The following is an 18,685-nucleotide window of genomic DNA, read 5'->3' on the forward strand; positions in this document are numbered from 1 at the left end:
ATATGTGTGTATGAAGATATATGCATATGTATACTAAAGATATTTATGTTTACAATACTTTCCTTGTGCATCTTGGTATTTCTTGTCTTTCTTCTTCCCTCTCATTTGCTGATATCATTTTTTCATCATCAAATGCTGCTCATTGTTAAAACATCAATAAAACTAAAATTTTTAAAATTTTCATCTAAATTCATTTAGTATTTCATATTTAAAAGGCATATTGTTCAGAAGGGCTCTGTACCTTCACTGAGATTTCTAGGTATCATTATATCACACATCCTAACCTAAGCATGGATAAAAGATAACACCAGTTATTCCCTATCTCAAAATAGAGAGCAAATAAGTTAAGACATCCAAAACTGAAAGTGTTGGCCYTTAAGTCACTTGAAGGCATTTCAGTTTATGTTTAGGCATTACAAAATTTTTTTGCCTTGGCTTTCCACAGGTTTTTCAAGTCTTACCAAGTTAAAAAGGCTATTATGCATAGTCAACAGATATTTGTAAACAGATATTGGCATGTTTTTGAGGGTACCGTGCTTGCTGCAGCTCACACTGGAACACGTGGGTTTCTGAATTTGTAGTTTTGGTCCCAAATATTAGGAATTCAACTTTAGAAAGCAAAGGATTCAGAAGATAGATTTTCCATTTGCATGCACCATCCTCATCTCTTTGGAGAACAAAGTCCTCTTTTAAAAATGGCAACATGTATCTGTTRTCACAGGGCAAAACGATACCTTGGGCATTGCAGATTGGTTTCCTGTTGGATGTGAATTCTGGTTCCTTCTCAGTTTAATTGCGCTATTTAGACTGGTGTACCAGTCTTGGAGCAAGTGTGGTCAAATAATATGCAGGATAATCCCTCCTTATAGGAATCTCAAACCTAACCTCAGTGACTGGTACCCAGAGACTGATTCTGGCTCAAGAACTGACCTCAATCACAGAGCAGGGCAAATGCAGCAAGCAAATTATCTCACCGCTTCCACAGTTTGCTCCCGAAGGACTACAGAACCTTGCATAAACAAAACTAATTATAACACAAAAAAATTTTCGTAAGACTGAACCTTTGCTTTCAGGCTAACAAAAAAGAACCTGGAACAGTGTATGTCACAGTGCCATCTACTGACGCCAGTCATAACAATAAAGAAGAATACCCAATTACTGTAATAAAATAAATAAATAAGGTTGGAACTCTTGGAAGGATTATACAGTCTTATGTATGAGATGACTGCTAATTAACCTGACAAAAGAAAAAGCCTTACCTGCTGACAGATCATCCCCCTAATGTTAGATTTCTTTTCAGTTACGATATATTGGTTCTGATAATTCCTGGAAACAGAATACTGCATTGGAGAAACAGCTTACCWTAATTTTTAATTCCAATTCACATATTTTTATTTCTTGATGAACATTTTATCCCACTGTCATGAAGCTGCAGCATATTATGGCTAGCAATTTTGAAACCATAAAGTAAATGTAATTACTCAATAAGAGCTGTGCTGTCTACTGCATGGTAACTTTATCTAACAGAGAAAACAAGAGCGGTAACTTGGAGGTGGGTGGAAGTAACATGTAATCCAGTTGATGTAAATGAAAAGATGATATTGGTAGAAAGTTGGGCTGCGTATGAAGATGTAGAGGCTCTTGAATAACAAAGAAAACGGAAAATGTCATGCTTAGAAGCAGTGAGGTAAAGATGAAAGAATTTCAGAGAGCACAGGTAAGGGAGAAGGCAAGCATTGAAATTCTTTGCTCATAGAAGCAGAATTGAATGCTGAAGCCTACTGTACTAGCTATGTTAAGGGTAGCCAAAGTGTCAAAACAATTAGTGGCTCTTTGTTCAGCAAAAACGTTACTAAGCAAGAAGGAGCATCGTGTTCCGTGTCACTGTCAGTGCTTCCAAACTAAGAATGAAATGAAGGGCAAGAGAGTGACTGGGCACTGAGACAGACAAAAAAGTCAAGTGAGAAGACTGCAGATTGTTGAATGTAAAAACTTGAGCCTTCTGTCAAGTATAAGAATTCAGAAGCAAAAAAAAGTGAGCACCTCCGCTGTACTTTCTAAGACTCACTCTGATATGTTGTGGCAGACGGAGCTGCGATCCTGAGAGAGGCTGAGGGGTGAAAGTGATAATGAACAAACTTTGTAAGGTAAAAGAAATATTATAGCTATTRTAAGAGAGCGAGCAGGATATGTTTAGATTTATGAGTTCTTTCGGGTAGTAGTCGTGCCTTGTCTGCCTTCTCTTGTAACTGGTTCTCRGTTTGAGCTTTGTTTGGTCATGAGATTAGTGCCATTAGCTGTAGCAGGCTATTAGTCTCTTTGGATCATCTGGTAGACAGGGAGCTAACATGCAGTGTGCAAACATGTTACACGTGTTTGGAGCCTGTAGTGATAAGCAAAAGCAATGGAAATAGGCAAGAAGAGAGTAAGGAATTGCATTATGGCACCATCCGCCTCCTTGCTCTTAATATTTTTCTCAACATTTTGCGATGATTTTGAAACTTGGATTGGAAGTTGGGTGTTGTAGTTCAGAACTTTGTTGCTATTGAAGGGTGGTTTCAGAAGGGAGATCTAAACCTTACCAGTAGCTGTCCATCCACTACAGTAGAAAGCAGATGTTCCATTGAAGTCAACTGGATGACGTTGATCTTTAAGTAATACACACAATTGAGCCTTTCCTTGGATCAGGGCCAAGAACAAGTGAATTCTAATTTATTGCTCTTCCTGGGTCTCAGTGCAAGCCTCATGCAAGGCATTTCTACTGGTACTTCTGTTTCTTATTCTCTTTTTCCTTGTWCTGCCTCATTTAAAGTAAGTTGAGGACAGTAGAAACCTGTCCTCACTGATCTACACTTACACAGCACCTAGCACGGTGAAGCAGTCAGCTGGAACAAACACACATACTGAATGTTAGTAAAATTCTGCRAGTCCTTTGCTATCACATTGCAAGGTATTTTCCAGCTGGCCCAGATATTTCAAAGAGCAGCTTCACCTTTCTTTTTTAATTTAGTTGAGGAAAGTAAAGTAAAGGAAGCTTCTGATTTTTACTGGTGGATTCTGAGGAGGACTGAAGTGGTTTAAACTCAGCCAACCTTACTCATGCGGGTCACCCTTCTAGAAGTTTTGTTTACCTCCTGTTGGGCTGCTGAAGAGAGGAGTGGGGGGGGGGGAGAAAAAGCAGCTTTCAGTTGCTAAAACCCCTCGTGGTATTGAATCCTAACCAAGTACATCCAGCCCTGCCAGGCATAATTGCCAAAAGGAGAAAAGCCACTGAATCAAAAGCAAAGCAGGATTGGGAGGATCGCTGGGGAATATGAGTAGCACTACGTGAGTTTACTAGATGGAATTAGTGCTGGTTTATATTTGCAGATCATCTGGGAGTAGGCTTGGGGGGGTTATTACTATTTTTTGTTCCTAAGTTATTCAGCAAATGTTTTATGAGGGCAACTTCCAACATATAGATTAATTATCCCCAGCCATTTGCTTTTCTTGAGTATGTTTTGCTGTTGCGAGCTGAACTTGCAAGATGCCAAATGCTTTTGAATGCCCTGAGCTACGGTTCGAGTAAATGGGAGTTCAGGGTGYGCTGCACCTCTCAGGTTCAAAGCCTATTTGCATGGTGTGGAGTGGCCACTTAAGTCATGTGGTTCTGTTTCTGCTACCTAGCTGAGTGAGTGACTCTTCAGGACCTTTCAGATTAGTCACATGAATACTCCCGCCACAAGCAGTGAGGCCAACGGGCTGGTCCTGGTGCTTTCTCCCCAGCCAGGGAAGCAGTGCTCCAGCCTTGCGGACAGACAGCACAGTGTGGGGCAAGGCAAGGGGAGATCACGGGCAAGAAGCTCCAGCTGAGCTCCTGCGGCTGGTCGCAGCCAAGAGCAGCGCAGCCTCYTCTTCTTTGCTTTCTCTCCTCTCTGAGCTACAGCAGGGGAGCTGTAACATGGATCCCCTGCACCTCCGTGGTACAGGCGGTCAGTCGGTCACTGGTTCGAGCTCAGTGAAGTGGTTTGAAAGCGAGTGCAGCTCTAAACGTGTCCTGTTTCCCTGCCCTGCTGGAAYGGTAGTGCATAAACAAGATAGCCTAGCGGCGCTGTCTTTGCAGCCATCACGTGAATACAGATGATGGAGCATCTCCTCAGTGTGAGGCGGAGGCAGGGTCACCCGCTGGGGTTAGCACACTGTCATTTTTTCTCTAATTCTCAAGCAGAGATCATCTTCGACCCCAGTGTAATCATTTCACTGAGGGAAAGAACTCCAAACAGGTGCCTGTTTCACTGTAGACCTTATTGCACCTATTTGGGTATCAGCTATAACCTAGTTTAGCTACGTCTTCAAGACAGTGAGCAGTGCCCTGTGGCGTATTGTCCTCTTAGTTATTTCTCCTCTCTGCCTGCTGAGAAGTAGGGTGGTGTTATTAGGAAACCTAGGTGATGCACCCGGCTGGCCTTGTGCAGGAATGTGTTTCTGCTGAGGGGGGTTTGCTAAAACATGCTGTGCAGTCATCAGATAATTAATGCAATGCTGATTTATTCTGAAATATTACCCAGCCATGGCTGTCTGCTTTTCCAAAAAGACCATGTATATCTCCTTTCTCTACTACATTCAACCAAGTATGTTTGCTGAAGCTGGTGGTTGCATGCACTTAAGCAATAAAACATTTACAACTACTTCAGAAATTGTTGCAGTAGGCAACTTTCCTCATTAATTTTGCCATTGTAGATGGTATTTCACGAGGTGTGAAGGCATGCAGAGCCATACCTTATACTATCTCTGATCCTGTCTGTAATTGACCTTTTATTTAATGAAAAAATGCATTGAAATAATAAAGGGATCTTTTAGGAAAGACAGAACAAGAGGCTTGACATGAAATGAATGTAGTGACACTAATGCAGTTCCATATCCAGCGACGTGATGACTTCTGCTCTTGCTTKGCATTGCTACATTGGTTGTTTTGTATCAGTCTACCAATTACTGGAGTGCAATCTGCCAGTCCTCTTGGAGATGTTTTAAAGGGCCTAGTATCATTAAAATACACTTTACAGCAGAAGGGAGAGTCATGACTTGGTGGTATTATTGCTGTTGACACAACCAGGGAGTAGCCATTCTTCCACTGAAAGGTGAAAACAAGCTTTTATCTACTGATTCCCCAGAGTAAGAGTTCCAGAATAAGGAGAATTTAGTGTCTTTGTCACTTGGCAGTTTGGAAGATGATGTTCCCTCAAGATTCCCTTTTCCAATTGCGTAAGCCGTTCTCCTTCACTCTGCTGTATAGAATAGTTATTTAGGGATGTATCTAGCGACTATGTACTTTTCAAGGGTTGCCAGGTTGCACATGATGGGAGTATGATATGCCATGACATTCTTTGCTGTCTCCTACCCATGACTACAGAGACTTTAAAATACCTTTGGGAGCCTGTAGGAAGAAATGGACTATAAAAATATAACAGTAATGATTTCTTTCTGGCACCTTCAGCTAAGGAATCTCTAAGCATGTTTCRAATATCAAAGAGCAAGAAACCCATTGTAGTATTATCCCCAGGGTACAGTTGGGAAATGGAAGCACTAAGAGGGAGAAAGACTGGTGTAAGGTTAAATGTAAAGCTTGTAGCAGAACCAGATATAGAACCCGAATCTGCTGGCACTCAGTATCTAACCCTTGCGACAGGAGTTATCCTTGTTCTGCTTTCCTGGAAACTATTGGAAGATTTTCTAAATTTAAAATCCAGTAATTAAGTTAGAAATAAAAATCTCTTGGTTCCTCTCTAATTGCCCAGCATGCTGCCCAGGAAAGGATCACTGTATATACCCTCTGTAAGGCTGCTCCCATGCTCTTATGCATAAAATAAGAACATAGGTTCTTGGGCACCTAATAATGAGGAACAGCTTTGTGAAAGATGAAAAATGGGAAATTCTTTCAGTTTGATAGGAAATGACTGGTAGCAATCATATGACAGAGGGATTAACAAAATCCCTTGCAATCATCTTCATTTATCAGAAACACAAAACTGAGTTTTCAGCAACTCAGTACAGTCAGTGAGGTTCAACAAGTATTAGGAAAATTTTTATTAAAAAATGTGTGTGTAAAAATTTAATGGCCAGTAAATATTTTGATATGTTTCTCTTGCAGAAAGAGCACTGTCTTTCATTTTAGAAAACCGAGTTTTCACTGATACCTATACTTCTGCAAACTAGATATAATATATTACCAGAGCAGAATCCTCCATTCCACCCTATCAGTCACAGGACTATAATCTTTACTTGGGTCTTCTGTAAATGTTAACGCACAAGATTGTGATGATTCAAAGCAGAGGAGAACCAGAACCATCCTTCCATATTCCAAAAGAATGAGCCTTCTTATTTCTTACACTTTCATATTTGCCCCAATTTAAGAGGCAGATAAGGCTTGAATTTTGAAGAACAACATCACGAATTGCTTTTCTTATTGATCTAAGTTTTAATGTGTAAACAATGAAAACAATAAAACTTGCATCTAAAAACAAACATTTCTAACACAGGAGCTGCATTAAAATGACACAAACTGCTTTTGTGGGCTGAATTTAACAGAACACCCATGAGGTTCCACTTAAAAACAACAAGCCAACAAAAATCAAATTGCATTGTTTTACTAGCAAACAAAATGGTGAACATGCCTTGGGCTACGTTTTCAGCATGTTTTCTTGAAAGATCAAAGCTTAAATCCTGTTAACCCTTCAAATGTTAGACTAGTGAATTCATTTCTTTTACTCCTGGGCTTCTAATATTCCCTTTAAGATGGACCAAGCTCTTTGCATACGTCCGACTTTTTGTTCCTCCTCTGCGTAYGGTCAATGCTTCACTTGTATCCCCCACCAACATCTCTATGGAAGTGCCATCTCTTAAGTAGGCAGAGTTCAAATAAATGGTCATCCATCATCCCCTCCCCTCTCTTTTTTCTTCTTAAAAAACTAACTTTAAGATCTGGATAGAWGTCTGAATTAAATAAATTTCGTACTCGCTTGCTGGGGCACCGTCTGCCCCGCTAGCATCTGCTAGTCAAGACTCATTCCCTCGGCCAGCAAAGCTGTTTTAGAGGAAGTTGTGGTCTCGGTTTCATCCCTTGCTGTTACTGATCTTTTCGTGGACATCAGGTTACATTGGCACCTCTAAGTGTCTGAGAGTTGGTTGCTCATGGTGGAAGAAAGCTGATTTGTGCTGATTTGTGTTGTTTGTCACCTGTTGCACCAAATAATAGTCACTTTGCATGCCTCCTATTTGCACAACTGCATACAAGAGACCTTCCTTTTGGCAGTTAGCRCCTTTCTGAAGGATAAGCAACTAATAAATCCGTATGAGTGTGGTTTTTTACACATGGTGGACCAGATTCTAATCTGACTTTACCCTCTGCTGAGATGCTGCCCCTGGGTAAATAATGAATCCTCCAAATAATAGTTATTAATTCCAAGTATCTGCGCGTCTGTATAAGTTGTGTAATGTTGGGAAGATGAAGAAGATGGAGCAGATGCACCCTTCTGGTATTGGTTTGTCCTTTCAGGAAAGTGTGGAAAGATTTCGATGTGCACAAGAACAACCAGATTCTCCCCCTGAGCACTTGGGAGCTGTGTGCTTACCCATACCAGCGTGGGATGATAGAAAAAAAAATCTTAAAAAAGAGAGAATGGAAGGGAAAAAAGTAAAGAACTCTGCACGAATTTAGTTCCAACTAGCTCCTTACTTGCTATGTTGAGCAGTGAAAGAAGGTGAATGTATCGCAGCGAATACAGAAGCAAACTGTACTTTCCGGCTGCGCTACCCTTCTCGGGCCTCCCGCCGACATGCCAGAGTTCACTCTTAAAATGATTCTGTTACAGTACCAGCCCCACAGCTGTCTGCAGCTGTATGCCTCCCAGCTCCGCACAACTGGCTTTTCACACAGAAGTGGCCCCTTTTAACAGGGTTCACTCGAACAGATTGCTCCAGTCTAACAACGTGTAAAACACGGTACTTCAGACAGGCTTTCCTTTTTATTGTGTGGTCTTTTTTTGGAGTCTTTTATGCCCTTAGATGAAGAATAGAAGAACTATTGGCAAAATAACTCGGCAGYACTTTTTTTTTCCTTTCCCCTCCTCTACCTGAGTACTTCACGAGGAGTGGGTTCTGCCTCCCCCAGTGTCGTCCCCCCTCCTWTTCCTTTAGAAATGCCGCATCCAAGGTTCATTTCTTTCTAAGAAAAAATGAAAACTAACCCCACATGCTTTCTTTCTGAATGCTCACCCTTTAAAGCTCTGAAAAGCCAAGTACACATATCGGACTGCGGCTCTCGGGGCTGTCTGCCCCAAGCACCTGTGCAGAAACGCTTTGGTGGGATCGCTAAGCGCTCGGTTTTCATGGTACGGCGCCTTGGGCAGTCAGTGCCACGCACCGCGGCAGCGTTTGGAGACGATTGTATGATATAAATTATAAGCACCAACCAAATTTTCCCCTTTCCCCTTGGCGTATACACTTCGTAAAAAATTTCTTTAAACCTGAGGAAGGTGAGCGAGAGTACACCACAAGAATGGCCACCTGGTAGYGGTTATTGTTTTATTTTGGAGAACATCTGTAGTTTGCTCAGTGCTGCACAAGCTAGGGTTAAAGAAGAGAGTCTCTTGCTGTGGRGAGCATGCAGTCAAAACAAAAGGTGCAGAAGTTCATCTTCTTCCCTCCTCCTTTTACTCGAATATCAGTCTGCAGGGAGGAAAACCAGGTTTTCTGAGAGGAGGGTTAAAAAAAAAAAGTGTTTTTCTATGCCCTTATTTTTGTAGTTTGGGGAGGTCTGGAGGTGGTGGGAGGAAAGAGTCCTTACTGCTTCCCCTTCAATGCAAACCGGGTCCTCCCTCTCCCCTTGCTTTTCCATTTTGCCACTCGMATGAGGAACAGGGAAGAGAAAGGAGGGAGCAAACAGAGCAAAGCAGACCCTTGTTCGCCTTTGTCTGACATCCCAAACTTGTACATGTGTTTCGCAGAAGAAAGAGAGGGGAAATTAAAAATTATTTCTAGCCAGCCGATTTTCTCTTATCAGACGTCACCTGAGAGCTGTGAAATGAATTGCCTTTGCCATGCTTTGCCAGCGGTTCTCTCCCTCTAGTTCAGCTCGTCTTGCCTAGGCTTGTTCTGAAACACACACATACCACTGCGATACCTGCCAGGAAGCTGCCTTTGCTGTCATGCTGCAATGTTTCTGGGGATTTCATGAACACGGGGAGTTAGAGCAATGCTGCATTTGAAACTCAGATTCCAGGGAGAATTTCCCGACACAAAGGGCTGCATTTAAAGTGATTTGCTCCAAACAGAGTGGAGTGTCTGAGTCCAATTTCCAGCATGAAGCAAGGTGTGATTTTTAATTTAGTTTTATGAATTCTTTTTTCCTAATCTCATCATCATTATTCTTTTCTAAGGCTTTTTTTTTTTTTTTTTTTTTTTTTTTTTTTTTTTCACCAGTGCTGGCTTTTGGTATTGATTTGAAATACAGCAGACTCCCGTGGTGCCAGCCTGCATGAAATAAAGGCTGACCTTGGTACTGGATCACTGTGGTCAGAGCTGGTAGTAGCACGACAGGGCCTTTCACCACTTGCTCGCTGGTTTGCATCCGTTCCCTACTGTAAGTCAGACTGCTTTCCAGTTAACTGGAAATACACCCGTTTTATACCAGCTGAAGATCTAGTCTTGCATTCAGCTTCCATCTGCGGGCAGCTGGGTGGCTGGCATGATGTAGTGCAATAGTCTCAGTGCGGCTTGTGCCAGCTCACCTCGGGCGAGCGTTAGCTGGCCTCCTTGTCGGCAGTCTCATCGGAGAGGCAAGGCAGAGTCGCCGTCTCGCCCCTCCTGGTGATCCCACGAGGTCAGGGTTGAAGCACGCTGCGCTGCTTCCTCTCTGGGAGACGACAACTGGAGACTCTGAGGTTGGCCAATCTGAAACTTTTCACTGAACCTAAATTCTCACAACCTCCCCCCCGGCTTTTTATTTATTTATTTATTATTTTTTTTGTAAAGGAAAGCTAATATCTTGGCTCTTTCCTTCGGGAAGCATTGTGGGATACCCAGGAAGCAAAGGCATCAAATAAGCAGGACCTTCTGGGATCAGAAGGCATCCTGGAGGCATTAGATATGGATGGTATTTGATACAAGAACTGAGGTTTTTCTGTTTTATTGATTTAACCTATTTGTGGTTATATATGCACAATGGGCTACATTATGAGTGCCATGTGGATCTGTGCTCCTGCGACTAAAGCCAGAAACCCCACGTGAGCGAGCTGAAGGGCAGATGTTTCCCACCCTTGTTCTCATTCCTTTAAAGAAGAGAGGGGGAGAGTCCGTTCCACGAGACCTCCGCAACCGAAAGCACAGAGGTGCACATTTCTGCATATTTGTTCACATATGCCCCTTGGCCCTCCAGCAGCGGAGGATAACCCCCTTCCTATGCAGTTTATTCACGTTCCCAGCAGAAATAATGCGTACAGGCTGAAGGAAAGTCAGTGGAGAACGGCTGCGCTCAGCTGGAGCCTGGAAGCATGATAAGGGGGATCCATCTGCAGCGTGACTATACCTGTACTTAAGGAGTATTTTTTTTTTTTTTTTTGCTGCAATTTAAAGTATTTTAGTGATTATTTGCACTTAGGTTGATGACCTTTTGATATTACTTGTAAAGGAGATGAGTCCTTATACCTGTGTTTTAAAAAAAGTGCTGGCTAGCTTTATACAGCCCAGGTATTTGAAAAAGATCCCAAAGGCTTGTTTTTCAGGGATGGTCAGGGCACAGAATGGGCACGCGCTAAAGGCAGGGAARTTGGTGGACAGGGGATCCAGAAGCTGAGCTCTGTGTCTCAGGCTGAGCTCCTCGAAAGTGAAGCTCAAGAATCAATAGAGATTAAAGTTATAGTTAGCAACTGCTCTAAACGATGGGRTCACGTGCGTTGTCTTTCTGTGGGCAGCTCTTTTCAATGCAGCTCTCAACCCATCTGGGCACGGTCCAACAGAGGATGCATTTTAGGGGACTAAAAAGAACTGTAATAAACTCAGGTGCTGCACACAGTGGTCACTTGCTGTATAAATGTTGTACGGTCTTGGGATGCCAGGGTACCACTGGGCATTTAACACAGGAAAAATACAGCACAGACTTCACTAATAGTTGTTTCCTTACACGCCTGAGGAGGACATCTTGGACAAAAGCCTTAGGCTGATATTCACGCTGCTCAAATGCAGGCTTCTGTGCTACACAGACAGCAACACAGATATGAGAAACAGGGGCATCTCCTTCTGCAGGACCACGGTGAAATGTCCTTTCTCCCCCTTCATGGAACTGCAGAACAGAAAACTCAAACTCTAAATCAAAGAGTTGCCGAAATCTCTCTCATGGGAYATTTTTTATTTAAGCTGCTACCTTCCTCAGAAAAGCCCTTGTTTTGAAAAAAAAAATAGTTATTTACTCTGTTTTAAATCAAGATGGAGCTTTCCAGTGAAATTGAGACATGCTTTCTGTCCTTTTAAGAATTAAACACTTCAGTTTTCCATTTGGAAATTACTTTTCACCTCCATTTTTGTATAGTACAAAYACTTTTTTCAAAAAGTCAAAATTGAGATGAAGCACTTTTTATTATTAAAGTGGAACCATTTTGAGCTGTAAAGTGAATATTTTGTGCTGGGAAYGGAAGAGATCTTTAGGCATTCCCAACATGTCAGTGCTTTTCTGTTTTTAAAAAATACTAACAACAACAAAATGTGGAAAAGCCAGAAGTACCCACAGAGCTGGGATTCCAGATTGCCACTCACCCCAAGCAGTTCAGGGTAACAATTAGCCATGTAACTCCTRTACGGCACAGAGCAGAATATTTTTCATTTTTGATTGAAGTCTATATTTAGAGAAGCAATAATTTTACACAAAGAATTAGCAGATTGCAATACACCTAGTTAAAGCTTTTTGTTTCTATTATCATTCAAAGTTTTCCCTGGTAAAAGCCAACTAGGTCACTTTATAGGTATGTACAGTCATATCTAAGGCTGCCGTAGTTAAATACGCCCTCAAATTAGGTGTGTGTTGCAGGCTTACAGAGCTAAATCTCAGCAGAGACAGCTGAATTTAGGAGGCAGATGTGTGATTCAGAAGGCTCTACATTTTCTGTGTGAGTGTATGAACATGTATGTACCAAGCTGGCCCCTTTAAGGAGCCTTCAAGCAGGACCCAAAAAATCTGAACTACCCCAAATCACTAGCTGCTTTTGAAAATTGAGGCCAAGCTACTTAGCTGCACTGCTGGCAATATTGTYTAAAAACAATGGGGCTCAATTAGATGAGAATTATTTTAACACTTCGGAAGGCTGCCAAGTCATTTCCTTCTCCTTTATTGATTTTTTCCGTTGCCAGTAAATATATATGCAGCAGCCGAATGAAAGAAGTAGCATTAGAGAGGGGAAAAAGTTAAGTGTTAAAAAGGAGACTGTAACAAGATATGTCCCTTGAACCTCTGGGAAGGAGGAGGACATTTTAAGACAGAAGGAAGCAAGGGATTCGCGGAGGCATTTCACCGGGTTAGATGTGGTAGCAGACAGCCCAATATTATTTTCCTTCCAGTGCTTGCCTGATCCCTTACTTAGATTGGCTCCTGTTTCTTCCCCTTATTGTGTAGCCCCTGCGTGAGCCGGTCTCCGTGTAAAGACATTCCACCTACATTCCTTTGCCACCGGGTGAGAGGAGGGGGGAGTGCAATTATGTGGGCTAGCTAGACACAAAAGGCTCCACGCCAGAGCTCAAGCTTATAAACTTGAGTTAACTTTTTTTTTTCCCTTAAAAAAAATAAATAAATAAATAAGGAGGTTGCTGACAAGTGTCTGGTTTGCTCCTCTGCTTTTCTGCCAGCCTACAACCAAAGGCTTTAGAGTTATAACTGTCCTGGCTACAAATGTTTCCCTGCCCAGCACTCCATAGATCACTACAGAATAGATACCTTCTTTCGCCTGCTTTTTGACAATATCTATATCTCTCTCTGGCTTTTTATCCTCATCTTCTCCAAATTAATGGACAAGCTGGGAACAGATCTAAACAGTTGTTGGATAACAGGGGCCGTAACTGATAATTTTGCAGAGGTACCTGAGGTCTAATGGGGGCTGTTACAGCAGCTGTCCAAACTAGCTTCCAGGCTTCAGGGGTGACCTTGCCTTTCCCCTATCTTCACCCACACGCTCCAGAGTCATGCCGCCATACCGCTTGCAAGTGCTCCGCATCTTCTACTTCACACGTGGCTGGAAGGAACCTACCTCTAAAAGGAGACAAGGCAGGAGTTATCTGTAAAAACGCGGTGGGGCAMAAAACGCGAGAGCTGATCAGCATCTCCAGTCGAGTGAGCTGGAGTATGAGTAAACCGTTYGGCAGTTCACACAAAGTGGACCTCTTCCAGGCGATCATCTTCAAGGATGTTACCAGTACAGGGTTTGCTGTTGGTGTTACTACACTTCTCAGCAGTGAACTTCCTTAGCTATTCTTTTTTCCATGTGCAGTGCCTTTTAATATTACTGTCCTGCTTRCCATATTGATTTCTGGGCCCCTGCACTCTTTCTTCCCATTTTGTCTAATAAGCAAATTTCATTACCCGACTTCACGATTTTTCCTCTGGGCCATTAGAATTGCTTGGCTGTATTCCTGGCAGAGCTCTTTAATTAGAGATGGATCAGAACTGATGCCATTAAACTGATCCATTAACCACGCTCTTCCTGTGACTCCAAATGTGAGTGGTTCAGGTAAAACGCAACCTGGGTCCAAACCACCATTGAGTTCATTGTGTGAAGCCCCAAGCCTCCCTAGATAAAGAATAAAAGTTAAATGAGGCCAGTTACCCCTATGCACCTCTCATAAACTCTGCTTGAATGATTCTGACACAGAAAACATCTCTGTTTTTATTCGGCAGCCAAAGTATTTCTGATGTATTAATGATTTCATTTTTTTCTTATTGCAGTCTTAGGAAGGCTAGATCCCTACTTCGTTAATATGAAAATGTTGTCACTCTCCTCTGCTCACATAAAAATCTTCTAGGACCTGATTTCAGCACAGACATAGTAAGAGTGAATACAGGTCCTAAGCTGTGTGTTCTTGCCACCTCTCCAGGTGTCTCTGAGCACGGGTCTATCACCGTGCCCTCTGCAGCACACTGCTTAGAAGGAAACAGGCAAGCTGAACCAGGCAGGACCAAGCAGTCCTGCTGCATTAGATTTCCAGCCCGGTGTTTCAGCCTTTCTAGGACCCCAATTGTCTGGACCTGTTAACCTGTGCCTCCCTCGAACTCTGGGGACTCTCGTTTCTGAGCTAATAAAGCATGAAACCAGGAACTCAGGTCTGGCAAATGGAATTTCCTAACTATAGTCACTTCACTTTTAACAAAGTACCCTTGAGACTCTCAGAAAGCCAGTCCAATTTGTAAATCTTCATACAAAACCCAATTAGGTTGAAATCCTTAGGCTAAGGTAGACCTCTTGGCTTTCTGTAGCCTCATCAGGTGATGTATTGCTGTGGTCTGGCCCTTTGCTTAAAGAAATAGTTTTCTTTAAGAGTTACTTTCCTCTTTTTCTGTGGGTTTCACTYGGGTCCAAGACATCTCCATCAGCTAGTGTGCATGCTCAGTCACAGTCTCTGCTCCTGCTCATAGGAAGCTTGTTGTGCYGATGGTCTTTTCAGAGCTACACTTAGCCAGAGGTGGACATGGAGAGGCTGCACATGATGATCTCAGAACAGATGCTCTGAGTCAAGCAGGAGGTTGCTATTACATGGAAACTTCACATGCTAAAATGAAAGTTGCAGCACAAAGTCCTGAAGCCGAATGAGGTTCTGTAAGCAAAAGAGCTCACAAAGACATATCCTTAGCTGGCTGTACCTGTAAAAACATTGAAATCGTCTAGGATTTTGTCCTGTACCATCCTTACCTTCCCTCAAGCAAACCAAACAAAACCACACAACCACRCTCCCCCCAGACCTCAAGTGTGTAGAACTGACCTCAGTCACGTTCTGGGGCTTACATAAATATTACAATAAAAATAGCATTAGATCACACCTTCCCCCTGTTAGGGTTCCCCCAGGGTGGCTCAACACATAYGCTAGATCATCCATCTTTCTGGAAAGTTATTCCCACATCTCCTTTATCCAGAGAGGCTCAGCCTGGCCTTTCGCCTGACCTAGCAGGGCAGCCCCAGCTAGCAGGGTGGGGTGTTTCCCTGCACAGCTTGTCATGGTCAGATTATTATTATTATTCTGTAAAATAACATGTTCCTTTGTCCGCATTCTAACGTGCAGTCTCCAATAACATGTCACTGGTCTCGCAGTCCTTGTTGCCAGTTTTGCTGCTTTTGCTGCTCGCAGAAACCTTAACGCTCTGTTTGAACTGGCCTGCAAAAAAAAAAAAAAAAAAAAAAAAACTCTTCAAGAAGGGTGGCTGAGCAAAAATGGGAGGCTTCCCCTGGTTCCCCCTCTCTTCCCCCCCAAAAGAAGTGTAATTTGCCTTTAAAGGCTCTTAAACAGCAAACACATTCTGTCTGATCCTCCTTAATAAAGTATCCCAGCAGTGCTACAGTGCCTTATTTGAGGTCTGTGCAGTCTCATTAAATTTGATGTGTCACAGAGGGCTTGGACATGTGAAAGGGAGGCTGCAGGAACCAGGATTGAAGTTTGCCAGATTTGCTAAGGAAAAATGATTCATTACGGCTTTTCAAAATGGACGTCCTTCAGGCTTCCCACTCCGCTGATCGTGCGCGCGGACGCGGGAGAGGCAGGCAAAGAGGCCATTGCAGCCTGCAGATTTAACCCTTATTAATAGCTGGTTAAATTAAGGATTCGGTTTGATCTCTCAAGATGTATGCTCCTACTTCTGCGCTCTGAGTAAAGAAAAGAAAGGTTATTAAAGATTTAAAGGCTGGATGTTACAGCTGCAAACTCAGGGCTTGATCTCGTCTTTCTGTTTGCTCCGTTGTTGTAAGGGAGAGGGGAGGAGGGTGGCAGCTTCAGGCGCTGGCCCTCCTACTCTTGTGCCAGGCAAAATCCTGCAGAATCCACGCATGAAGTTAGGACAGCCCCGGGACCATTCGAGTAAGAGCCTTGCTTCCCCGTAGGGAGATGGAGAGGTGTTGAGAAGTGTGTTCCGCCCTGATGTACCCCAAACGTCGTGGTTTGAGCCCCAAATGTGCCAGCTCCGCTTAGCTGGTGGGCTTGCAGCACGAGGACCCTCCTTTACAGTGCACGGAGCTCGTGCAGGGTTTCCGTGCAAGGCGCGTGACGGYCGCCGTGTGATTATCGTGCCAGGTGGACAGCTGATAGACGACCGCTGTCCCGCCAGCTGCCTAAAGACATGCCGCCAATGAGTCGGTTTCTGCGTGTTTTGAGTTTGACCCCTGCTAAGTTCTTGCGCTGGCGGAGCTGAAAGATCCTGCCTTGAAAATGTTCGGGGATCTGCCTAGCCTTTAATGGGAGGAGAGCCGATACAGCACGGCTGGGTGTTTGCAGGGGCTTGTCCTGCGTGAGTGCTGTATGAGGAGAGGGGAGATGGCTTTGGAAAGGTCTCGTAGGAGAGGCAGCCGGGGCAGAAGGGAGCAGTTTCCCTGGCACACTGCAGCTCCTCGGAAAGCAAGGAGAAGCAGCAGGCAAGGCTCCTGGAGCCACCGCGCGCAGCTGGCAGCCGGGTCGGCGGCTCAGGGCAGCAGAAAGGGCCGGTGGAGCGAGTGTTGTGAGGCAGCACTAGCCCACGCTGCCTTCGCGACGAGGTGAGCGATAGTCGGGCTTATTTGAATGAAAAGGTGATAATCCTCGGCGAGCGGCTGAAATAGCGAGCCGACAAGCAAGGGGCTAACGCACCGCTTTTCGTTCCTCCCTCTTTTCCCCCTCTCTGAGCCGACAGCCTTAAGTCCACGAGGCAGCCAAATTTCAATTCAAAGCACCAAGGGAGGAAAAAAAAAGCCGAGAACATTGATCCCCAGGATCCATGTCCAATTCTTTGGATAACAACAAAGGACAGGAGAAAACCAGCAAGGGGCATTTCCTGATGCTGCAAAGATTTTTCCTGATTTGTGGCATCTGAGTTAGGGGACCGAAAAGAAAAACATTTGTGCTTTTAAAAAGGTTGTAAATCATCCTCTGAATGCTCACCATTTACATTTTAAGTGAAATAGGATGTCAAACCATTTTGCTTTATGTTTATTTTCAAATACTGTACGCTTTACTGTCCACTTTCTCTAGTGCCTGTGCCATTTAAATCTTATTGTATATAGTCACAGATGCAGGGAATGTAAATCTCACATGGTGTATGTATACACCAATTATTCTTGGGAAATGCAGCCTGCCAGCTATGGTTCCCAGTACCTGAGAAACACGCATACAATGGGACATGCTATTTCTGTGAAACTTTGGGTTTGATTCCTACCCGACACAGATCTGAGAGTAAATCCACTGAATTCAGTGGTGCGACACAGGTATAAAACGGATGTAAATGAGACCAGAATGAGATCTTTTAATTTTAGAGAGCAAATTGCAGATGTAGATGCATACAGATCCTGAATGATACAGCCTCTCAGCTGCATATTTAAACAAAGCATTAAAGCATTCACACTTCCTGTTGGAGAAGCATTTTATTTCTTTTCCTTTATTTATACAGCAAGGCAGAGAGCAGAAATAAATTTCATCAGCTTCTTACTGCCTCATCACCAGCAGAGAGACACAGGAACAAGATGAAACATTGTTCAACTAAAATGTAAATTTAACTTGCATGCCTTGTCCAGTGAAACGCTGTGAGACTTGGCGAGGAATAACACAGGGCAATATGGATAGCTAGACAGGGCCACAGGAGGGATGGACCTGGTTGTGGGCCAGCACTAAATGAACTGAAGTAGTGGGGATATCAGGATGCAGGTTTTGGGCTCAGCTCCATCTCTAACTAACTTCCAGGCTCGAAGCGTGCGTATCTGTTCCTTGAGCTCTGGTGCTAATGAAGTTTGGTTTCTAATAGCCATGTGCCTCAACTTTGCTTGACTTGCTCCCCGAGATGGTGCGAGTTCCCACTAAAGCTGTTGCTGTGACAGCGCTATTTGTGAGGTGATCTCTGCTGTAGGTTCTCTCGTATTGCGTAAGTGGAGCATTTTCACCTTTTCCACCAACAGGAGCATTTTACCCAGTCTGCCTTGAATCCGACTTGCCTACAGTTATGAATATCACAGGGACATTAGCCCTGTTGAGACATCTATCTGTTTRGCAAAATTGTCCAGCAGGTGACAAAGGAGCTGGGGATGGAAACATGGTCATCATGACCACCCAAGCCCCACCTCTGCAGTAACCTAGGCTAAAATCAGCAGAGCTGATGATCCAGATGGAACAGTACCTCTGCAGAGCTTCTGCTGGGTGCTTTCCGGACAAAAAGCTCAGTGTGTGCTTAGGAAAAGTATTTCTCTGCAGCACTGCAGTGAGAGSTTTGGATCACTCTGCCCTGAAAATAAAGAGACCATCTTCCTCTGCAGTTAAGTAGCAAAGCTTCCCTGACTTCAGTGAAACCACACAGATTTACCTTACCTGAGAACATGCTGGTGCAGATGAGGGGGTCCCAGTTCTCAGTGCACCCCCAGTGAAACAGGCTGAGCCATAGCTGGTTCATGTGTCTGCAAAGCTACACCTGCTCTTGGAGGCATCCCAACTAACATGTGAGCCCAGTTAA

Source organism: Rhea americana, unplaced genomic scaffold, assembly GCF_003343005.1.
Source record: "Rhea americana isolate MKP2758 unplaced genomic scaffold, rheAme1 scaffold_48, whole genome shotgun sequence".
NCBI classification, from domain to species: Eukaryota; Metazoa; Chordata; class Aves; order Rheiformes; family Rheidae; genus Rhea; species Rhea americana.